At 41.9% G+C, this 25,586-nt stretch overlaps 1 long non-coding RNA gene across 1 annotated transcript; it reads left to right on the top strand.

The window, feature by feature from the left end:
• Window positions 1-632: 632 nt before the first annotated feature.
• On the top strand, window positions 633-25,362 carry LOC132342339 (uncharacterized). The gene is made up of 4 exons (XR_009490675.1): window positions 633-1,564; window positions 15,444-15,512; window positions 19,323-19,458; window positions 25,080-25,362. It is a non-coding gene; the product is annotated as an uncharacterized lncRNA (long non-coding RNA).
• Window positions 25,363-25,586: the final 224 nt, after the last annotated feature.

Below are 25,586 nucleotides of genomic sequence, written 5' to 3'. Positions count from 1 at the left end.
TGGTCTTAAAAGTTCCAGTGGGATCAAACCAACTCATCAGCTCAGCTTTGTACTGGTTTCCCCTCCTCTGGGGCTAGCTCTCTGTTTCCTATAGTGACCAACTTGTCCCAGTGTGCTCTGGACTTTCTTGATTTTAGCAATGAAAATTTCCCATCTCCGGGAACACCTCAAACAGGGGATTTGAGCAAACAGGCATGGCTGGTTACTCCACTAGTTCCTCACTCCTGTATCCTGGGATCACCTCCCAAATAAATCCTCTCCATGCAAGTCCTTGTCTCAGGCTCTGTTTTCAGAGGGAACCCAGGCAATGACAACCCATTTGGGTCTCCTTGGGGTACCTGCCTGTCTCTGAGATTGCTTTCCTTCCTTCTTTCTTTTTTTTTTTTTGGAATAAGTATCAAATCCCTTTATTTTCTTCCAAGCAGCTTAATTTTAGCAGTGACTATTCCATGCCACAATTCTCCAAGCTCCCCTATCCCTACCCAAACAGGTCTTCTCCTAGCACCAAGGTTTTGGGAGGGCCCCTCATCCCCAAGTCCTTCCCCTGATTCCCCAGCATGTACAAAAGCTGTGAGTCACCAGACTACACTTGTTGCCATGGAGACACACATCATCCCAGTCTACCCCTCCCTTCAGGTGTGGGGCTGCTGCTTCCACTCCACCCATGGAGGTTGGGGGATCAGGTGAGGAGGGGTGAGCCCCTTGCTGTGCTCCTCAACCCTCTGGGTCTGGGTCCTGCCAGGGAGTAGGGTGCTGCTTCCCGATTCTCTGGGACCTGTTCTAACTGGTTCAAAACAAGGACATCAAGCTGCAGCTGTCTGAGAACATCTATAGAGCATCGGGAAGTGAAAAAGTGCATTTTCTGTTTCCTGCCGTTGTGGATCATTGTCTTGTGGCTTTCACCAGATGTTCACAGGTATGATCCAGAGAATACGGGTGGACTCTTATCTGTCAGTCTGCGGCAGTCAGAGCAGACGGAAGCGCTCTGGTGCCTCTGTCTCTTGGAATGAATGTTTCTGGTTTCTAGGTTAGAATTTTATCTGTTTCGAAGCTGGAGTGATTTCTTTCTGTTCGAATTAAGGCATGGCTAAGTGAATTTTCCCTGGAGGCTCCAAGAGACAAAACTCTGGAGTAGAGAAGGTTGTTTTCTCCCAGAAACAAGGAACTACCGCCCCCTAGAGGATAAACATGTATACGCTGGTTCAGGGAAGTTCGGGACAGCAGTTTTTCTGAATTTGTGCACGGTTTCTTAGGGGTTGGACTATAAAGAAAGCTGAGCACCGAAGAATTGATGCTTGTGAACTGTGGTGTTGGAGAAGACTCTTGAGAGTCCCTTGGACTGCAAGGAGATCCAACCAGTCAATCATACAGGAAATCAGTCCTGAATATTCACTGGAAGGACTGATACTGAAGTTGAAACTCCAGTACTTTGGCCACCTGATGCGAAGAACTGACTCATTGGAAAAGACCCTGATGCTGGGAAAGATTGAAGGTGGGAGGAGAAGGGGATGACAGAGGATGAGATGGTTGGCTGGCCTCACCGATGCAATGCACTTGAGTTTCGGTAAGCTCCGGGAGCTGGTGATGGACAGGGAAGCCTGGCGTGCTGCAGTCCGTGGGGGTCCCAAAGACTCATACACAACTGAGCGACTGAACTAAACTCTCCTCCTTAGAAGGAAAAAATGCCATTGCTTAATCTTTAGGTTGTCCAGTAATTTAATAACTTCTTTTGTTGTTTCAGTGAAAGATTGGTTCCACTTGTAAAAGCCCAGCTGCGTTGTGTTTGAACTGGTATGAATTGAAGGATTGGGGGTGGGGAATCCAAGGGTTGGAACCCCAGTAGATAGCTCAGTTTGGTTGTTTCTGGAGGACTGGTCTTGTCGTTTCACAGATGACCCAAAAATAAGTTTAATATCAAAAGTATTTCTGAATAAATTAGGCCCCCTCTGTAGATTTGTAGAAAATAGTTCTGTAATATCTCTCAACCTCCACTGAGGTTATAATAGTTAATACAAATTAACTATTTGTATTGGTTTCAAGAGATCCCTGAGTGCATATTTAAGACTAAAATAAAGGGATTCAATGTCTGGGCTGGGGTTAAGGCCTCAAGCCACACCTCCATTAATTTAAATGTGCTAGCTTTTTATGAAAAGCCCTCCAGGATGAAAGAAAAATAAAACCTTCCAAACTGCAGAACACCATTTTTACAAAGAGGCTGTAAATTGCACTCTGTAATTTATGTTAATACATGTAAATAAATTAATTAGTCTTCAAAAGAATGAGTCTTTTAACAGTTTTTAAGTTAGAAAAATGACTTCCAATTGAAAAAAATGAAACTACTCAACTGAGTATTAAGACCTTTAGGTAAAAGGTAAATTTTATATTCTTAAAGAATTAAAACAGAATATGTGTAAATAACCTTGGAAAATGAACTAGGTTATTATTACAACTTCAAACACTATTCCTGTTTTCAAACCTAAGCCTTTTCTTCAAAATGTTTTTGGATGGGAACCAGGAAAATCTAACTTTGGTTTAAAGGCTTCATGGTTCCTGCTGAGTTACAAAATAAATATGCAGATCAGGACCAGTGATATGCAAATTCACACCAGGCCAAAAATGGGTAGTCACAAAGGTTTTAAGAACTGCTTCAGTACTAAGATTTCTAATAAGGTAGGTTCTGAGAATTCCATTACTCGGTAAAATAAATATAAGGAGGCCCTTGATCCCCTCTGCCAAGCAGCCTGTCCACAGCCACAGCCCAGGTCCTCCCACAGCTGGGAATCATGGGATTTCCTTTTGCTGCTTTCACAGATGACACCACCACCCAGCTGATATTTTACTGAAAACAAAGAGATTCAGCATAGTCTTCATTTGAATTCTCCTGTTGGGAACCCCCAAGCTCCCTCATTTCCTTTCCAGAGTTTCCCATTTTCTAAAGTAATTTGTCCCTTGTTCAGTTATCTGGAGCACATTACCAGTAAATGACTATGTGTACATAAATCACTGACAATGTTCTTTAACTTCTTAGTTTTAGTCTCTTCAAGGGTGTTTTCCCCTTATTTATGTTGATGACTCATCTTTTTTCTCCCCCTCCAGTCAAGGGAAACAATCTACCAGCCTGCCTGAGAGTTTCAGATCCATGTTGAAAAACTTGTGTTGGATGCTCTGGGTGTTGAGAAAAGACAGAGTAAATGTACACACCACGCCCCCTGGTGGCTGCACATGTCTAGGGTTTAAACCCATAGTGGCAGGTTACTGTATTAAATGTTAATTAACTAGTTCTGTTGCCAGCAGAACCTGCAAGAGCTCCTAAGTGACTGGATAAGGGCTGGATCTCTTTCACTTTTCCTCATTCAACTGAACACCCTGGTGAGGCAGGAGGTAGGTGAACCCCAAGCTGAGCAACTGGAGTTTGTTCCCTGTGGACAGATACTCTAAGATAAAGATAATAGCAAGAGGATAATAGCAGAGACTGAGAGCTATATATTTTTCTAAATTTATGCATGGCTTCTCCTTAGAAAAAAAAATGCCCAGTAGTGGTGTGGATCAACTACTGCTTCTGTTCCAGCAACTCATACCCTCACCGTTAGGCAGTGTTCTCTGAACGTTAGTTTTGTTTGACCAAGAGTCTTGCCAGAATCTGAAATCTTGGACTTGTGATCCTCATGGATCCCTGAGAATCCTTGTGTTTTAAGAGAAAAAAATGTGTTCCGGGTATGAATGTGCGTTATATATGATCCTTCTCAGTTGGGGAATTCATCTTAGTCAAGTGTAACAGAAGCCCTCACGGCCAGAATGGGGCTGGATGGAACAGATTAGGCTTTGACATCAGCTGCTGCTTGTGATTTGGAGTTGAGGGAAAAAAGAAAAAAGTAGGAAGGAACAGCCATCTAATCCTGCCCGTGTTCATCCTTTATCAGATGGAGTTCTGCCTTATTGGTCCCCCAGGTACTTTGTAACAATGTGCCTTTATCAACTGTGAGTTTTACAGGCAAAGTTCTCAAACAAGCAGACATAAAACAGAAAAGTAAATAAATACCAGGAAATTAAATTCTAATACATGCGCCCTTAATATTTTCTGTCAAGGCAAACCCTTTGAGAAAATAAATTATACTGTGAATTCTGTTAAAAGATGACTATAGGTCTTCTCCTTGATCTTACCACAGTGGGAAATGAAAATGCAAATGTGGTATTTTAGTTCCTGCAAGACTTTGAATTTAATTTCTTAATCCCCATAACCCAAAATCTAAATTAAGTGGAAGTAAAATTTTCCTAAGGTCCTAATACATGGCAGGCATTATTCTCAATGCCTGGGATAGATCAGTGAAATAAGCATACACAGATCCCTGTCCTCTTGGAGCTTAAGTTTTAGAAATGAGAAAGAGGCAATAAACAAACACATGGACAAATGATACTGGATGATTGTAGGTAGTAACTTTTTGTTATGCAAAAAGAAAACTAAGAAGGACAAGAAGAACCAGGAGTATGGAGGGGGCAGGATGCAATATGAAATGGCATTGAAAATACATGTACAGTAATTTAAATTGTGACAAGTGCTAAGTGGAAGCATAAAGCAGAATAGGAGAAAGAGAGATGGAGTGTTTGTGACAGGGAGGCAAAAGATCAGATGAGATGAGATCACAATGTTATGGGATAGCAGATTGGATATGGCCTTTTCAGGGCACTGTAAGGACTTTGGCTGTTAGCCATCCGAGGATTTGAGCAGAGAAACAATATGTTTAGGCTTAAGTTCATAGTCATTCTGGTGGGTTAGAGTAGAAGGAGGAAGATCAGTTAGGAGGTTGTATCAGTCAGGGTCCTGCGAAAGAAAGAAACTGCTCAGGTGTTTTAAACAGAAAGGGATTTAATATAGGAAATTTGGAGCTTACAGAATTGTTGGAAGAGCTGAAGGACTAGAAGTCAGGTGTCCTCACTGGCATTGGTCTTTAAAGTCTCACCACTGTGATGAAACCCAATTGTGAGAAAGCTGATTCTGATGGCTGCAATTATTGCTATACTCCAAACTGGCTCTCACACCCATGAAGCTGGTGGAGAGACCTTGGAAGGAAAAGGGATCCAGAATCCAGTCACCAAAATAGTCCTATTTGTTTCCCTTTGCTTGCCAGCATTCACATCATCAAAGAGATGATTCCATTTCCACCTTCTGTATTTTGTGTGTGTGATTATTATCAGGAACTAATACATAGACCTTAATTGCAATGGGGGGCTTCCCTGGTGGCTCAGTAGTAAAGAATCCACCTGCCAATTCAGGTTCCATCCCTGGGTTGGAAAGATCCCCTGGAGAAGGAAATGGCAACCCACTCCAATATTCTTGCCTGGGAAATCTCATAGACAAAGGAGCCTGGTGGACTATAGTCCTTGGGGTCCAAAAATAGCTGGACACGACTTAGGAACAAAACAACAACAACAAATTACAATGGGCTCTGGGAAATGTGGCTTTTAACTTTCCAACCTCTCCAAGAGTGAGGAGAGCAATGGGCGGGGCGTCGGGGGGGGGCAGTTAAGAAAGACAGTCTGATTACTATCTACAGCAGAGATCACTGAAACAATCTGGGTGAGAAATAGTGGGGACTGAGACCAAGGTGGTAGCGGTGGAGTGGTAAGAGGTGATTGCACTGGATTCAGTATACAATTGAAAGGTAGACACAGTACATTTTGTTCATGGCCCAGATGTGGGGTGTGAGGCAAAGACAGGAGTCAAGGCTAACTCCTGGTTTCTTAGTCTGAGCTTTGGAAGAATGAGGCTGACATGTCCTTGTGAGGTTGTGTCTAAGTTAGATCCAGAGGGTGAAGGCCGCATTTAGAGAGAGATTGATGACCTGTTTCTAACCACTCACCATGAGTTCCAGGGGCACAGTGGAAGCATTTCAGAAGGTAAAGAAGTGTGAGATAGAGAATGTGTGGAGCCTTGTATGGAGGACCCGAAAGACCTGGGCTTCATAAACAGGGGCCAAGGGCAAAATGAGATTGGTCCTTACGATACTTGGGGAAGAAAGTGGTGGTGAGGCTATGAATGTTGGGATGAGAGAGGGGTCAGATCAGATCAGATCAGTCGCTCAGTCGTGTCCGACTCTTTGCGACCCCATGAATTGCAGCACACCAGGCCTCCCTGTCCATCACCAACTCCCGGAGTTCACTGAGACTCACGTCCATCGAGTCGGTGATGCCATCCAGCCATCTCATCCTCTGTCGTCCCCTTCTCCTCCTGCCCCTAATCCCTCCCAGCATCAGAGTCTTTTCCAATGAGTCAACTCTTCACATGAGGTGGCCAAAGTACTGGAGTTTCAGCTTTAGCATCATTCCTTCCAAAGAAATCCCAGGGCTGATCTCCTTCAGAATGGACTGGTTGGATCTCCTTGCAGTCCAAGGGACTCTCAAGAGTCTTCTCCAACACCACAGTTCAAAAGCATCAATTCTTCGGCGCTCAGCCTTCTTCACAGTCCAACTCTCACATCCATACATGACCACTGGAAAAACCATAGCCTTGACTAGATGAACCTTTGTTGGTAAAGTAATGTCTCTACTTTTGAATATGCTATCTAGATTGGTCATAACTTTCCTTCCAAGGAGTAAGCGTCTTTTAATTTCATGGCTGCAATCACCATCTGCAGTGATTTTGGAGCCCAGAAAAATAAAGTCTGACACTGTTTCCACTGTTTCCCCATCTATTTCCCATAAAGTGATGGGACCGGATGCCATGATCTTCGTTTTCTGAATGTTGAGCTTTAAGCCAACTTTTTCACTCTCCACTTTCACTTTCATCAAGAGGCTTTTGAGTTCCTCTTCACTTTCTGCCATAAGGGTGGTGTCATCTGCATATCTGAGGTTATTGATATTTCTCCCGGCAATCTTGATTCCAGTTTGTGTTTCTTCCAGTCCAGCGTTTCTCATGATGTACTCTGCATATAAGTTAAATAAACAGGGTGACAATATATAGCCTTGACGAACTCCTTTTCCTATTTGGAACGAGTCTGTTGTTCCATGTCCAGTTCTAATTGTTGCTTCCTGACCTGCATACAAATTTCTCAAGAGGCAGATCAGGTGGTCCAGTATTCCCATCTCTTGAAGAATTTTCCACAGATTATTGTGATCCACACAGTCAAAGGCTTTGGCATAGTCAATAAAGCATAAATAGATGTTTTTCTGCCACTCTCTTGCTTTTTCCATGATCCAGCAGATGTTGGCAATTTGATCTCTTGTTCCTCTGCCTTTTCTAAAACCAGCTTGAACATCAGGAAGTTCACGGTTCACATATTGCTGAAGGAGGTCTATTAAAACACACCATTCTGGAGCTCCCCCTTAACCCTGCTGCTGGATCATCATGAACCAGGATTTATAACCAATACCCTAGGTCATCCTAACATTAAGACTCTTGTGACTATGATGTCACCTTGTCCCTAGATAAATAAGAAGCTGTGTCTGTACCTCACCATCCTGGGAAGCAGTAGTAGCAGTAAGTACCTAAAGCATCCTCACTCTCCCACCTGGCTCTCTAGGCCACCATTGGTGAGTCCACAACAACCAGCAAGATTCTGTCACGAACTGGGCCAAACTCCCACAAGCATCTTTGCTCAAGAATATCACAACCTTATTTCATCAAACAGCCTCCAGCTGTCCCCCTATTACAGCAGTGTGTTCTGTGATAGAGCCAGAATCCTGCTTCCCTGTGTGACTGTGAGCAGAGCTCTGTTACGGCCTGAATTAAGCAAGAAGTAAATCTTTTCTTTGTTTGCTTTTAAGAAATATCTTCCTTCTCTGAGTTAAAACAAAACAAAACAAAAACAAACTCCTATGTCTTTGGTGATAGTTTTAGAGGTTTATTTTTCATATTTAGACCTTTAATTTCCTTGTGATTACTTTCAGGTGTGGTGCAATGTAGGCATTCTTTTTTTGTTGTTGTTAATCTTTCTCATGTGTAGAGCCAGTCATCCCAATACCATTCATTGACTCATCCTGTAATAGGGAAGAACAATCTGACTCTGTATTAGATCTGTTTCTTTTATTTTAATCTTCCTATTCTACCGCTTTTGCTACAAGTTAACTACTAAGTTGCCTATAGCCTGAGCTATAGAGGATAGCCCATTCTCAGCGCTTACATTTCTGGCTCAGTCAATCAGGGCTGCAAGGCTATCTGTGACAAGTATAAAACATGAACCTCTTCAACCTCTTCAACAGCATCCTGTCTGATTCTTTGGGAGAATTTCTTGAGCAAATAATACAGCCTGCAGAAATACACAGTTACAGAAAAGCAAGGTGTGATTATAAATGATTTATTTCTTTAGATTATAACATTCATCACAATGAAATTGCATTTTTAAGACTGTTACTGCTGACAGTGCATAAAAACATTGCTTTTTAATCACAGCAAGGTATCAAGAGAATTGAGATTTATTTCAGGTAATAAATTTGAAGATGGAGCACACACTTTTGCACTCAGATCCAGCAGACCCCTCAGATGTCTTAGGGGACATGAGAACTAACGTGGGCCATGAAAAAGATCCTGTGTCCCACCTTTCCTAATACGGTACAGTTGTCTGAAGGTATTTGTGGGGAAACTGTTCCAGAATCACCTGCGAGTACTGAAATTCAAGGATGCTCAAGTCCCTTATATAAAATGACACAGTATTTGCATTTAATCTATACATATGCTCCCATATACATTAAATCATCTCTAGATTCCTTATAATACCCAATACAATGTAAATGCTATGTAAATAGTTGTAAATACCATGTAAATTATATGTAAATAGCTACTGAATCTGTGGTAGATTCAAGTTTTGATTTTTGGAACTTCTGAACTCTTTTTCCAGTATTTTCAACCCGTGGTTGGTGGAACCTGTGGATGCAAAAGTCCGACAGTACTGCCGATGCTGGCAAGCCAGTCAGCCCCCTGCCCTTCTGCCTTCCTCCAACAGCCCTGTTCACAAACCCCTGAAGAACCAGGCCCCATGCAGGGGAGGATTCCAGCTCAGCAGGGAAGAGCAGCAGGACCAGGAGGCCGGGCAGTGGCAGCAGGAGTTAGGACTTTCTCTCATTCCTGCAGAGGGGCAGAACAGAAGGAAAGGTTTCCGTATGGGGTTGCTCAAGATGTGGACCTCTCAAGCTTCCTGAGCTTTACATTATGTTCAGAAAACCAAGAGGGTAGGCTCTGCTGCTGCTGCTGCTAAGTCGCTTCAGTCGTGTCCAACTCTGTGTGACCCCATAGATGGCAGCCCACCAGGCTCCCCCGTCCCTGGGATTCTCCAGGCAAGAATACTGGAGTGGGTTGCCATTTCCTTCTCCAATGCATGAAAGTGAAAAGTGAAAGTGAAGTCGCTCAGTCATGTCCGACTCTTCTCGACCCCATGGACTGCAGCCCACCAGGCTCCTCCGTCCATGGGATTTTCCAGGCAAGAGTACTGGAGTGGGGTGCCATTGCCTTCTCCGGGGTAGGCTCTAGAGGATCCATATACTTGGCCAGCAATTAGACTCTCCTCTTGCCTTTCAGGCTTCCCTGGTGGCTCAGAGGGTAAAGCGTCTGCCTGCAATACAGGAGACCTGGGTTCAGTCCCTGGATCAGGAAGATCCCCTGGAGAAGGAAATGGCAACCCACTCCAGTACTCTTGCCTGGAAAATCCCATGGACAGAGAAGCCTGGTAGACTACAGTCCATGGGATCGCAAAGAGTCGGACACAACAGAGCAACTTCACTTTCGACTTTTTTCTTTTTTGCTTTTCAGAGGGGCTTCCCAGGTGGTACTAGTGGTAAAGAACCTGCCTGCTAATGCAGGTAGATGTAATATATAACTTAAGGTATTTGCCAATCTGATGAACCATATTGCATTACAGTTTTAAAAAACACTTTGTGCTGTGCTGTGCTTAGTAGCTCAGTCATGTGCGACTCTTTGCAGCCCCATGGACTATATAGCCTGCCAGGCTCCTCTGTCCATGGAATTCTCCAGGCAAGAATACTGGTGTGGGTAGCCATTCCCTTCTCCAGGTTATCTTCCCAACTCAGGGATTGGACCCAGGTTTCCCACATTGCTGGTGGATTCTTTACCATCTGCTATTTATTATTTGTGTCTTCATTTTGTAAATGAAGCAGTTGATACACAGGTTATTAAGGTAACCTGGCCAAAGTCACAGAGCCAGTGGTGGTTGAGCCTGAATTATCGCTGAGGTTGTTTGACACCAGACCTGTGGCATAGATCACAAGTTTTGCCTGAAAGTATCAAGGAAAGCAACATTGGAAGTGATATTTGAGATAGGTCTTAAAAGACAGTTACTAAAATGATACTGTTTTAGACTGGATGAAATATGACATGAAATCAAAGACTTCAGACTAGAAGGAACAATGAGTGTAAATCACAGAAATCTGAGAGCCAGGACCCCTTGGGGAAGGTTGCTGGAGGTTGATCCTGGTGACACTTCTCACCCATCTTGGGGATGGAGACACAGCAGTCTTTCTCTATGCCCTCCCTTGCTCTTTCCAGCAATTCCTAACATGCCTTCCCAGAGGTTTGTGTCCTCTGGTCTTCCTATCTCTAATCTTCATCAGGCCAGGCACCATCCCTGTGTGTGGTCTCCTACATGGCCCTACTCCTGCAAAACCTTTCAGATTTTTGATCTCAGCTCCAACACTATTCACCTACATTTCATCCTAGCCAGCTACTTTGCTGGGAATGTCTTCTAACCTGCTCAGGAACTGCAAACTCTCCATACTAGAAATCTCAAGATTCATCATCCTCACCCTTGTTTTTGACCACACTCCTCTGTCTGTCCAGCTTTCACCCTCTTTCTCCCGGAACACCTCCTAGAAACACCAATTCCCTGGCCTCCTTTGATCGCCATAGGCACTGCCTCAGTTCAGGCATCTGGATATTTGCCTGGATTTCTGCCTAGAACTAGGTCTCCACCTCCCCTGACTTCACCACCACACGTTCTGGTACTTTACATGAGTCGTGTTCCCTGGTGCCCAGCAGATCTTTCTGATCTTTTAATGCAGCAGGGAGATGGAGAACTTAGCAAAACTAGAAGTTGCCATGGGTCTCTAGGCCTGAGGTTTGATTTCTGTTTTAGAACATTAGTACTCTGCTCAGGGACCACATGCTCCTCAGTCGACTGGAAGCCTCCCTGTGTCTGCTCTGGGTAGCTTCTCCCCTCTCGATGGCCCCACCACTCCCATCTCAAGCACAGACCCTGACTCACCTGAAGAGATTTCATAGAAGTGGCACGGACTATTCCAATTATAGGAGTAGTTTGTGTCCATACTCCTATTATTTTTCAAGCTATGATAGAAGCAGTTGTAATTGCTCCTATCATTTTTGGGATTCTCAAGTGTAATTTCAAAGTATTTTTCCTTTTCAGTGACATTTACTTTCTGATATACTTCATACCCTAGAATGAACTAACACAACATACTTCCACTTCATGTGGATAGTAAGAATATTCTTTAATAGGAACGCCCAAGCAAATGGTGATTTTAAACATGTTCCACTGCCGTTTTTGCAAAATAAAAGGACTTATACCTCTTCTTTTAGACAAAGTTGAGTCGATAAATCCCCCTAAGCTTACATTTCCAGTCCCATTGTAATGAAACCTGGGGACAGAGCATTTATATACTGTATAACAATCTCCTTGATTAAGAAGTTGAAGAGCTCTTGTCAAATAATAATGGAAGGCTTTGAATTGAAAATTGTCTGAATTGCTGTGGAATTCTCTTATGGCTCTATTAAAATTTACAATGTCCCCATTAGAAGAGGCTACAAGAGCTGTTCCATGAAAATCATTGAGTTTCTTTGAAACATTGTGTTCTTTATGTCGTTCCATGTCTCTGATGCCCATTTCCATTCAATTGAAAATTCTTTGTTTGCCTCCAGTTCTTTTAGCAGCTGGGGTGCCATTTCCTCCATTTCTTCAGTACAGCGCGTATACTGATCATCAAATGCATGGTCAGCCATGTCTAGGTCAACCTGGTCAGACACCTATAAGGAAGGAACAGTGTCCTTGGGCACTGTAGGGGAGCAGAATATGCCACCCCCAAGCATGCCATTTTGGCATGCAGATTATTTTGAGGTGAAGGCAATCAACAACCAGCAGACTCAGGAAAAAATTTTACCTCCCTCTTCACTGCCTAAAAGAATTTAGACAAGGGGCCTATACCAGAGAAAGAACTATTACCAAAGATAACATTTTTTATCTGAAAGCCTACATCTACATGCACGGCAAACATTTTGATGGGGACCATTTTTAAAGTCTCTATTAAATTTGTTACAATATTGCTTCTGTTTTTTGTTTTTTGGGATTTTCATGAAATTAAAAGACGTTTACTCCTTGGAAGGAAAGTTATGACCAACCTAGATAGTATATTCAAAAGCAGAGACATTACTTTGCCAACTAAGGTCTGTCTAGTCAAGGCAATGCTTTTTCCAGTGGTTATGTATAGATGTGAGAGTTGGACTGTGAAGAAAGCTGAGTGCTGAAGAATTGATGCTTTTGAACTGTGGTGTTGGAGAAGACTCTTGAGAGTCCCTTGGACTGCAAGGAGATCTGACCAACCCATTCTAGAGATCAGTCCTGGGTGTTCTTTGGAAGGACTGATGCTAAAACTGAAACTCCAATACTTTGGCCACCTCATGCGAAGAGTTGACTCATTGGAAAAGACCCTGATGCTGGGAGGGATTGGGGACAGGAGGAAAAGGGGACGACAGAGGATGAGATGGATGGATGACATCACCGACTCGATGGACATGAGTTTGAGTAAACTCTGGGAGTTGGTGATGGACAGGGAGGCCTGGCGTGCTGCAATTCATGGGGTCGCAAAGAGTCGGACACGACTGAGCGACTGAACTGAACTGAACTGAGGCATTGTAGGATCTTAGCTCCCCAGCCAAGGGTTGAACTCACACTCCCTACATTGGAAGATGAAGTCCTCATCACTGGACCACCAAGGAAGTCCCAGGGCAAACAACTGATTATCGAATATCTGCTCTTTTTTATCTTCCTGTGAATTACTCTCCTCCCCTTTGAAGCCCCAGGCCCCTATCGTATTTCTTAGCTTGGGATGGCATATAAGCCTCAACTGTGTGACTTTCCTTTGAGTCTCATGTCTTTGTCGACTACTGTATATACATAGTTAAATGTGATTTTCTCCTGTTAATCTGTCTTATATCAGTTTAATTATTAGACCAGCCAAAGAACCTAGAGGGGAAGAGAGAAAAATTTTCTGCCCCTATGCCCTCATCGTATTGACTGAGGAACTGGCGTGTACTTGGCACTCCATACTATCCAGTTTATGTACTCCTTGCTCAGATGATGTACAAGTCACGTGACATGGTCACATATGTCATGAATGATACATTCATGTGTGCACAATGGCTGTACACTAATTACATTCTGAAATAATTAAGCTTTAAGCTTTTATTTAGCTTCTCAGTTTTATCTTATAATTCTTGAGATTCACAATTTCTAACAAGCCCAATTTATGGAGCCCATCCTTGGAGGCCTGCTATGAGAGAGTAGGTGTCAGCAGAGATGAGGACTCATGAGCAGGAAATGTTACCTGTACTTTTAGACACCAACTTAGGATCAAAAAGTGAACCACTGCACCGAGAACAGATGCCATCCTCAAGGTCAGTTGGGACTGCAAAGAAACATAAGACTGTGAAAGTAAAGTATGAAAATGTAGTTTTATTGTAAATATGTCCCTGAATCCCTTTAGTGTTGTTGCTGTGTTAGTCGCTCAGTCGTATCCGAATCTCTGTCCCCATGGTCTGTCCATGGAATTCTCCAGGCAAGAATACTATGAATAGGGGGTTGAATAATGGCATACTAAGAATACTAAGAATAATGGCAACATAGTGGGTTGCCAGTCCCTTTTCCAGCTGATCTTCCTGACCCAGGGATCGAACCTGGGTCTCCTGCATTATAGGCAGATTCTTTACCATCTGAGCTACCAGGGAAGCCCCTCTTTAGTGCTAACAAATCCTAATTTCAAATCTGTGATGTAGTATTCCAGACTCCTAAATTTCCCCTCCATCTTAAACAACTAACCTTGATGTCCTAGAAACCATTGTCTGAATCTTACCCACACCAGTTAGGTGAAACTGGCTTTGGTGCAGCCTGAGAGAGGGCCCCTGATGAAAAAAGTGACCCTCCCAATCAGACAGCTTTCTGTTGCGCAGACTACCAGTTAGAGGAAAAAATAAGATTTCATCGACCCTCCAAAACCTCATCTTCTCCCCTTAGATGAATACTGTGACTCTTTTCAAAAGTATGGTATCAGTTGTCTTTAAAAGCAGTTCTTGATATTTGCTAGTCCAGGGCACAGATTAATTTAGGGCCCCCAAATATTTCTTAGAGTTAGAAGCTTTCACCATGACCAGCTTGCCTCATTATGTATTATATCTCCAGCAAAGGCGTTATTTTTCACTCTCCTCTTCTGGTTATATAAAAAAAAAAGATGTTTAATAAGACTAGTCAAGCAGTTAAGGTGAGTTAGTCATCAGTCCTTTCTTCACGCAACAGAAGGGGAACAGAATATGCCACTTAGGTATATTAATTATTTTGAATTATTTTTCCTGAAGAAATAGCCAGTGCAAGAAAGACACTCTGACCTCCTTTGCCTCCCTGAGCAATAAAAGTTACGCTTCCTATACCAGGAGAAAGAGAGACATCCTTATCACTAGAGAGAGGGAATTTATGGCCAAGAAGACTGTATAAACAAACCTTATCAGTGCTTTACTATTTTACTACCCCAAGCCCAAACTTCCTTGTCTTACCAATTCTTTACAAATTTACTGTTTCTTTGTCTAAAAGGTATTAATAACTGCCTGCTTTGGTCACTTATCTGAGTCTCATATTTTTATGGGTTCCCATACATGCAAAATTTAATTTGTTTTTCCCTTGTTAATCTGTCTTCTCGATTTAATTATTGGGCCAGCCAAAGAACCTAGAAGAGAAGAAAGGAGAATTTTCCTCCCTCACCCAACTCTTAGTAAATAATAAGATCCTAATTGTGAGTACGTTTTGTTTCTTTCCATAGAAATGTGACCTGGCCTTGGCAGAATACGAAGCATACCAGAACTCGAGAAAGACAGGGGCAGCAGGGAATGCTAATATAATGGTCCTACCTCTTCTCTCTGTTGGGTAGGACTACCACAGGGAACTCTGTTTTGGAGCTGATTTTGATTCCAAAGGCTTTGTTGTTTCAAGTAGGGATCCAAAACTGAGACTTTCCGTTTTTTCCTCATAGAAAAACACCATGACCCCTTTCAAAGGTGAGTTATTAGTCTTCATGACAAACAGTTCTCAGCATTTTCTAATATATGGCTTTGATTTTACATCAACACCACAGAAAATGTTTCAATGTTGTAATCTCTTGCTCAGGCCCAAATTGCCTGTGATTAACTGCACCTAAATTAAATTCATTTTTCCTTTTTTAAGAACACAGGCCACATACCTAGCAAGTTGAGCCAAGGATCTTTGAAGCAAGAGCCACCCAGCTTCTTCTTGGTGAGCCCAGACTTTATTCCTTCCTGCATGTCCCTCTTAACAAATAACAGATTTTAACTCTCACCTTTTATCTGTGATCTTTTATTTTCCACAACAATCTAGTTTGTTTGTTGGAGTCTGGAAGAGCACAGAGCCTGTGATTCGTGGAGAGGTGTGCAGTGTAAGGGTTAAGCACACACACCAACTCTTCTGCTGCCTGAATTCCAGTTCTTCCCATTTCGTTGGACTATTCCTTTACCTTCATTTTGGAGAGTTTTGCCTTTTCTTGTAAGGATTTTAAACTGAGTCTCCCCACATTTTATCTTTCCTATATAACTCATAACAACATTGGGAGGAGTCTGCAAACAAAAGAAGAACAAATAGCATTTTGCTCACCATAGCATTTTGCTAACCAGAGACTAATCTACTGCCATTACTGACCAACTTTGTGCTTCAGACAGAAGAGATTAAAGCAGTGTTATAGGATGAAGTACTCTGTGCTTCAAAAGAAGTAGAAGAAGATAACCGGATGCTCTGTGCTTAGGGCAAGCGGCCTCATAGATAGTTAGATGTATCTCAGGAAGAATTTTAATGAAACCAACTTCTTGCATGTCCCCACACACACAGAAAAGCATAGTGCTTTTATAAATTATTAACTTGAGATATCTGTTCTTTGTGACTAGCAGTAATCTTTTATCAAGATGTATACTTGACTGCATGTATTTCCAGCAAAACATCATATACAAGCTAACCTCCCCCCATCCCTTTGGAGCAGTTTCTCAGTGCTGCTGAAAACTGTCTCCTGGGCTATAGTCCTCAGTAAGGCCCTGAATAAAACTTAACTCTTACATTGTGCATTTTTTCTTTCAATTGACAAGTCTTAACTCTGCTCAATATATGTAAGGCAACTGTGGTCCCTGGTGTTTAAAATTTGTTTAGGATAATGGAATTGGTATAAAATATGAAACTGGGGTCAAAATTGGAATTTGCCCTGTGGCTTCCTTCTCATGGATAACATAAGAAACGTGTTTATTCTTCCCTTCCCCTTCCCAACCCTCCCACCCAACAGCTCCTAAAACCCTTGGAATTTCCTGAATGATAAGAGTGTCTTTGTTATTCATAACAAGCCTCTTTCAATCACAATTATGAGGTAACTAAGGATGAAGTCCCTTAGGATGTAGCTAAGAAAGACTAATTGATTAGTGGGATGAAAGTTTCAGCCCCATTCCTTGCCCTCCAGAGATGATGTGGTAGAGGTGAAGGTAGAGTTTGGGTTACAAAACTCTGAACAAAGAGACTTAGAGAGTTTCCAGGTTGGTGTCCTCATCTGGGTCACAGGAAGATGGTATACTCCAGCTCCACAGGACAGAAGTTACTGGACTTGGGACCCTCTGGACCACATCACCCAGTGTCTCTCCATCTGGCTGTGTAACTGAGCAGGACCCTATGAGACCTTCCCATTCATGCATGCATGCTAAGTTGCTTCAGTCGTGTCCGACTCTGTGCGACCCTATGGACAGCAGCCCACCAGGCTCCTCTGTCCATGGGATTCTCTTGACAAGAATACTGGAATGGGTTGCCATTTTCTTCTCCAAGGCCTTCCCAGGACAGGCCTTTTCCCCATATCTTCTGCGTTAGCACCTCTCTGAGGTACCTAGACAACAGTATCTAATATACATTTCCTGAGTTGTTTTACGGATGTAAACTCCCCCACCCCCAGTGGAAGATGTTAATTACATGATGACCTTGAGTACCTAGCCCCAGGCCTCCTGGAACCTAAGAACTAGTAATGTTAACCCCTGTGACACCACCCTGTTACTTCACCATCAGCCAGTCAGATAACTGTGCATGAACTGCAACACCATCACTGCCATCCCACCCTCATCTGGCTTTTTAAAATGCTTTGCTAGGGACTTCTCTGGTGGTCCAGTGGTTAAGACTACGGTCTTCCAATGCAGGGGGTGCTGGTTCAATACCTGGTCAGGGACTAGGATCCAACATGCTGTGCCACGTGCCCTACTACCTGTCTCTCCCGCCGCCCCGCACCCCTGCCCTCCTCCTCCACCTCCCCCCGCCATCACCCCTGCCGAAAACTGCTTTGCTGAAAACCTTCGGGGAGCTTTTTAGAGTCTGAGCCAAGTCTCCTTGCATGGTCCTGCCATCGCCTCCTCTGTTCCGAACTCCAACGTTCTGGCTTGTTTGGGCTCACTGTGTGTCCTTTCATGATTGAGAGTCATCTTTGTCTTCCTGGTACAGAGAGGGAGACAGTTGGCGAATGGAGATTTCCTTTATAAATGTAATTGTCATAATTTTCATCCCTGACAATGCGACAACTTCCACTCTGTGCCTGCTGTTTCTTAAAAATAATCAGCTCAAAATAATCCTTATGCCAAAGAGCAATTATTTTGGGAAAGCATAGTCTGTTTCCCCTCATTTATAAAAGGAAGGCCAAATCCTTGACTGCCACCCACATAAGTACCTAAGAAAGGTAAAAAAAAAAAAAAACACAAACAACCACATTAAGGACCTCAATAAAAAAAAGAACTCAAATTGAAGTCTTTTACAATATCCTTTTTTAAAAAAAATTTTATTGAAATATAGTTGATTTACAAAGTTGTGTTAGTTTCTGCTATGCAGCGAAGTGAATGTTACACACACACACACACACACACACACATCCCCTCTTTTTTAGATTCTTTCTCATATAGGATATTACAGAGTATTGACTAGAGTTCCCTGTGCTGTACAGCAGGTTCTTATTAGTTACCTATTTCATACATAGTAGTGTGTATATGTCAATCCCAATCTCCCAATTTATCCCTCCCTTCCCCTTTGCCCCCAACCCCGTAACCAAATTTGTTTTCTACATCTGTGACATTGTTTCTCCTTTTTTTTTTTTTTTTGTGACCCCATACACTGTAGTTCACCAGATTCTTCTGTCCACAGAATTCTCCAGGCAAGAACACTGGCATGGGTAGCCATGCCCTTCTCCAGAGGATTAAGTAACTTCATTTGTATCATTTTTTTTTTTTAGATTCCACATATAAGTGATATTACATGATATTTGTTTTTCTGTCTGACTTACTTTATTTAGTATGATAACCTCTAGGTCCGTACATACTGTTGCAAATGGCATTATTTCATTATGTTTATGACTGAGTAATAGTCCATGGCATATAAGTACCACATCTTCTTTATCTATTCATCTGTTGACAGACCTTTAGGTTGCTTCCTTGTCTTGGCTGTTGTAAATAGTGCTGCTATGAACAATGGGGTGCATGTATCTTTTTGGACTATGATTTTGTCCGGATATATGCTCAGGAGTAGGACTCTAGATCACATGATGATTCTATTTTTAGGGTTTTTTTTTCTTTATTTCATTTGTTTTTATTGGGTTTATTTTCTTTTAAAGCAGGGGATTGACATCACCAAATATATCTGAATTTTCCAGGGTAAATAAATATTTATTATGAACTTATAGGGAAACAAATTTCATGTCTTTTAAGTAGTTATTATATTTACTGGGGAATTTCCCTGAACGTTGCTATAACAGAAGGCTTTTAGCAAGAAGACATTTATCTTTGAGGAAAATATTAGGAAAAATATTCTGTACTGCTATCTCTACTATATGCAAGTTTAAAAGTTGATCATAAGCATGAGATAAAATTTCCTTCAACTTCAGTAATATCTAGAGTCTTCTTATTCATTATCCCAGATTGTGTATGTGTGTGTGTGTGTGTGTGTGTGTGTGTGTGCACACGTGCACATGCACGTGCTCACTTGCGCTGGTGAAGTCACTTCAGTCATGTCCTACTCTTTGTGACCCCACAGATCACAAAGAGCCCGCCAGGATCCTCTGTCCGTGGAATTTTCTAGGCAAGAATACTGGAGTGGGTTGCTGTAACTTCCTCAAGGGAATCTTCCTGACCCAGGGATTGAACACACGTCTGTTATATCTCCAGCATTGGTAGGCGAATTATTTACCACTAGTGCCACCTGGGAAGCCTATTCCAGATTAGAAGTCATTATAAAGCCAGATTTTAGTCCTGTACTAATAATGATGATAATCATATCAGATCAGATCAGATCAGTCACTCAGTCGTGTCCGACTCTTTGCGACCCCATGAATCGCAGCATGCCAGGCCTCCCTGTCCATCACCAACCCCCGGAGTTCACTCAGACTCACGTCCATCGAGTCAGTGATGCCATCCAGCCATCTCATCCTCTGTCATCCCCTTCTCCTCCTGCCCTCAATCCCTCCCAGCATCAGAGTCTTTTCCAATGAGTCAACTCTTCACATGAGGTGGCCAAAGTATTGGAGTTTCAGCTTTAGCATCATTCCTTCCAAAGAAATCCCAGGGCTGATCTCCTTCAGAATGGACTGGTTGGATCTCCTCGCAGCCACCTGCAATGATGATAATAGTATGTAATATATGTTAGGCATTTTGCTAAACATTTCACATGTGTTCTACCAATTAATACTTACCATTCCAGCCCCATTTCACATATTAGTAACTTGGATCTAAAAAAGCTATATACCAGATTTCCCTGGTGGTTCAGTGGTTAAGAATTTGCCTTGCAATCAATCCCTGGTCAGGGAACTAAGATCCCCCAGGCTGTGGAGCAGCTAAGCCCACAAGCCACAACTAGAGAGTTCGTGAGCCTCAGCAAAGATCCCACATGATGCAACAAAGATCCGCATGCATCGACTAAGACCCAAGGCAGCTGAATAAATAAATAAATGTTTAAACAAAATGGCTATGTATTTGGCCCAAATCATACTGTTTAGGAAATGGCAGAGCAGATCCTTGCTAACTATGGAGTTAATGTGCTAGTCTGCCAGTCCATTTCTGTGGGTCTCCATTTCTTCATCTGTAAAACAGACTGGATTGCCTTTTCTTCTAAAATGTCACAATTCTGAGATTTTGGGAAACTCTCCAAAATTATGCAGAACCAACAACATAGTTTGATTTACCAGTGACTCTGATAAGAGAGTTGTCAGTTTGATTTACTGATAACTCTGGATTTTTATCAGTAATTTTTGCAATACTTTTTTTTCATTTATTTTTAGTTAGAAGATAATTGCTTTACAATGTTCTGTTGGTTTCTGCTGTACAACAATGTGAATCAGCCATAAGTATACATATATTGCCTCCTTCTTGAATGTTCCTCCTGCCTCTAACCCATCCCACGCTTCTAGGTCGTTACAGAGCACCAAGCTGAGTTCTCTGTGTTATACAGTAACTGCTCACTAGCCATCTGTTTTACACATGGTAATGTATCTATTTCAGTGCTTCTCTTTCAATCCACTCCACCCTCTCCATCCTCCACTATGTCCACAAGTCCATTCTCTATGTCTGCATCTTTTTTTCTGCCCTGCAAGTAGATTCATCAGTACCATTTTTCTAGTTTCTATATATACAAGTTAATATACAACATTTGTTTTTCTCTTTCTAACTTGCTTCACTCTGTACTAACAGGCTCTAGATTCATCCACTTCAGTGCAGCTGACTCAAATTCATTCCTTTTTATTTTGCTTTTTTAAGGATCCTCCATACTGTTCATTACAGAGAACAGTAATGATTGTACATTTATATTCCCATGATAACCTTTGATTGTTCATTCCTCACTGCCTCTTTCAAACACAGGCTTCTAAGACTATCTCAATCTGTCTACCCTGACAATCTGCAAGCATCTCCTGGCCAGTCGAGTTTTTTCTCTTCCACTGCTCTTGAAATGACTTTAAACCACCTTGTTCTATGTCTCAGTTTCACACCTAGGAATGCTGAGAACTCTTTGATCATAATGTCTCTGTATAGGAAGCTCTCAAATCATAACCAGAACCCATGAGCATGTAGGATACAAACTTTAAAACAAAATAGATTTAGAATATCTATCAGTGTCATTATCTTTTGACCCAATCAACTTGTTCTTGAAGAAATTCCACCATCTTTTGCTCTCATTTTTAGATATAAACCATGTATCTAGATAGGAAAATAAAGTCTACACCTTGGAATAGATGTAGTCTACACCTTGGTGAAACCCATGCATTGCTCAGGTTAACTCAGGATAGAAAAGAATGATTAAATTTCATAATAAAATAATTGTCATAATTTTTGTTTAAGGAAATTAGTTTCAAAGCAGTCTTTAGTGTGTGTGTACAATTACACAAAATACTTATATCAATGTGGCATAGAGGATGGGCTATACAAAAGAAATAAAACATATTTTGCATTTAGTAAAGAATATTCAGAGACAAAAGAATTTTGTTTGCCTCATAAAAGTAAGGCATTTTAAACTAGAAACTTATCAAAATGGAGATATTATTCCCTTGCAGAAAACCTAGGATGTAGAAGACCAAAGGACAGAGAAATCATTTGTTTAAAGAATCTTCAGTTCAGTTCAGTTCAGTTCAGTTGCTCAATCATGTCCAACTCTGTCACCCCATGAATCGCAGAGCACCAGGCCTCCCTGTCCATCACCATCTCCCGGAGTTCACTCAGACTCACGTCCATCGAGTTGGTGATGCCATCCAGCCATCTCATTCTCTGTCATCCCCTTCTCCTGCCCCCAATCCCTCCCAGCATCAGAGTCTTTTCCAATGAGTCAACTCTTCACATGAGGTGGTCAAAGTACTGGAGTTTCATCTTTAGCATCATTCCTTCCAAAGAACACCCAGGGCTGACTTCCTCCAGAATGGACTGTTTGGATCTCCTTGCAGTCCAAGGGACTCTCAAGAGTCTTCTCCAATACCACAGTTCAAAAGCATCAATTCTTCGGCGCTCAGCTTTCTTCACAGTCCAACTCTCGCATTCATACATGATCACTGGAAAAACCATAGCCTTGACTAGACGGACCTTTGTTGGCAAAGTAATGTCTCTGCTTTTAAATATGCTATCTAAGTTGGTCATAACTTTTCTTCCAAGGAGTAAGCATCTCTTAATTTCATGGCTCTTAGTCTGTTTTTATATATAGGAGATCTAATATATATATATATATATATATATATATATTTTTTTTTTTTTTTTTGACTGCACCTGGTCTTAGTTGCAGCATGTAGGATCTAGTTCTCAGACCAGGGATAGAACCCAGGTCCCCTGTATTGGGAAGTCCTTATAGGGGATTTTTTTTTATGCATATGTGGAGCTTATCTTGGGTCAGACACTAATATAAATCCTCTACAAGGGATTTCCCTGGTGGTCCAGTGGTTAAGACTCCAAGCTTCCACTGCAGGGGTCATGGGTTTGATCCCTGGTCAGGGAACTAAGACCCCACCCACATACCACATAGCACAACCAAAAAAAAAAAAAAAAGCTTTACAAACATTAAATCACACAATCCTCAATACAATCCTATAGGATAGGCATTATTATTATCTCCATTTTAGAGATGAGGAAACTGAGACCCAGAGTTAAGTAATTTCCCCAATCACAGAGCTGGTAAGTGGCAGGTTTGGGATTTGAACCCATGTAGTCTGGCACCTCAGCCCACACATTCATTCCCCATACCATGCCATCCTCCTAGAAAGGTACATCAGTTCAGTTCAGTTCAGCTCAGTCGCTCAGTCATATGCGACTCTTTGTGACCCCATTAATCGCAGCACGCCAGGCCTTCCTGTCCATCACCAACTCCCGGAGTTCACTCAGACTCAAGTCCATCGAGTCAGTGATGCCATCCAGCCGTCTCATCCTCTGTCATCCCCTTCCCTCCTGCCCCCAATCCCTCACAGCATCAGAGTCTTTTCGAATGAGTTAACTCTTCACATGAGGTGGCCAAAGTACTGGAGTTTCAGCTTTAGCATCATTCCTTCCAAAGAAATCCCAGGGCTGATCTCCTTCAGAATGGACTGGTTGGATCTCCTTGCAGTCCAAGGGACTCTCAAGAGTCTTCTCCAACACCACAGTTCAAAAAACTCAGTTCAACTCAATTTGACCAATGGTATCTTTCTTTTGGTGATTTATACAACTATAAAGTTATTTAATTTCAAATGGTGTTCAGGGATTTCAGAGTTCCAAAACAATTGTCTGTTTGGGTAAGCATTTTCCAAAGAAATATGTGTTTGAGTTGTAACTGTAGACCTTGATTAATGAGAATAGTTCCTGTTCTGGAACAAACAAACAAGGAAGGTTTAAACCAACCATCCTTTTTATTTTCAGTGAAAAAAATTCCAAATCTCATTGTTTTTCTAAACTGTTTACTCTTGAAAAATGTAGTGAGTACTTCTGTTTTGGGAACATAGTAGACTACGACCTGGATCAACTCATCCACTGACAACAACTATCAATCCTGGGTAATATTTGTTTAAAGAAACCAAAAAACAAGACAAAACAAACAAAAAACCGTACCTTCATTACAAACATTGGGCGTCTGGCAAAAAAAAAAAAGGAATTCTCAGTCTAGGGAACACAGCCAGATAGGTAAGTGGAGTGCTGGAACTAGCTTTCACTCTGAAAGCTTTTGCTGGGCCAGGTGAATGGGAGCCTCTGTTTCCACACTTCATGGTTTGTGGGGAAAAAAGAGATGAGGGCCTCCTGTAGTGAAGACTGCAGGAGAGCCTCTCTGCAGAAAGCTGGGCTGCACCCTCAGCGAGGGAAAATTGAACCTTTGTGGCTGTGGGAGGGAGAGGACATTGCCACCAAGAATTTGGAAGCGTTTTTTAAAAAGAAAAGAAAAAAGAATTTGGAAGCAAAGCTACTTTTTAAAAAAAAAACTAATTTGTTTTTTACTGTGTCAGTCTTAGTTGGCACCTTTTATTGCAATGCTCAGGCTTCTCTCTAGTTGTGGCATGTGAGCTCAGTAGTGGGGCGTCTCGGCTCAGTAGTTGTGGTGCTTGGACTTAGTTGTTCTGAGCCATGTGGGATCCTAGTTCTCCAACCAGGAACAGAACAAATGTTCCCTGAATTGGAAGGCAGATTCTTAACCACTGGAACACCAGGGAAGACCCCTTGCCAAACAACCTCTTCATGCTATTTGAATGACCAAAAAAAAAAAAAAACCAACTCCAACCTGAGAATTTCATTTACAGTGATCCATTTAGAGTGATTCAGTGGTCTTTCCCTGAAGCAGAAGTAACTTTAAGTCCTCTCTGAATAAAAGAGTTGTCCATTTCTGTTTTGTAATTGTTTATTTGTATAATTTTTAAAATTCCACATATAAGTGATATATTTGTCTTTGACTTCTGATAGGGACAGAGTAAAGGGACAAAGTAGTTAATTAAATAGTTAATCACACTAAGGGATGTAAGTAAAGAAAAAGTATGGGAGACCCCTGTAAGTTAATGATCACTAAAGAAAGCGGGTTTGTTTAATTGCAAAGCCAAGCAGGCTTACTTAGTAACAAAACCACACAACAGAAGTGTGAGACGTGCTCCCAAACAATAAAACAATGGTGGCATGAGACCCACATCCTGTCCAGGAAACTCAGTAAATTAAGGATTCCTAGGACATGCTCCTCTGGACACATTAAAAACAAAAACATAAGGAAAGGGTGATGTTATACTGAAACTTGAAATATATGCCAAAGCATATATGTTACCACTTTTGGCTCATTTCCATTGTGCCAATACAGTCCTGTCTTGACCATATACAGACAAGAAAATTCCCCACCTGACATGGAGGAGAAGCTGTGATGGAAGCATGGCATTCATTCAAGAGCGAGAAAGAACGTGGTCTTTTCCCCCTCCCCACTTTTTCTTTGATTGTAAACTGTAGCCCACTAAGTTCTTGGGGGTGTAGTACCCTCTCACCCTCCTGCTTGCAAGCCTCAAAATCATCCTATTCTAATAAATCATTTCTTGCCTATCTCTTTGCCTCTTGTTGAATTCTTTCTGAGCTGAAACACAAAGAACCAGAGCTCCTCAGAGCCCCCAGAACACCACCTAGCAGTTTCAAACTAACTATACTTCAATTAAAAAAAAAAAAAAAAAGAGGTAGGTTGCTTAGGAAGCCAACTTGGCATAGTGGGAACTAAGGAGCCTCTTGATGAAAGTGGAAGAGTGAAAGGAAAAGTTGGCTTAAAACTCAACTAAGAAAACTAAGATCATGGCATCCAGTCCCATCACTTCATGGCAAATAGATGGGGAAACAATGAAAACAG

This window comes from Bos taurus, chromosome 15 (assembly GCF_002263795.3).
Source record: "Bos taurus isolate L1 Dominette 01449 registration number 42190680 breed Hereford chromosome 15, ARS-UCD2.0, whole genome shotgun sequence".
Classification (NCBI taxonomy): Eukaryota; Metazoa; Chordata; class Mammalia; order Artiodactyla; family Bovidae; genus Bos; species Bos taurus.
The sequence above is the reverse complement of the archived record's forward strand: the minus strand, read 5'-3'. Positions and strand labels throughout refer to the sequence as shown.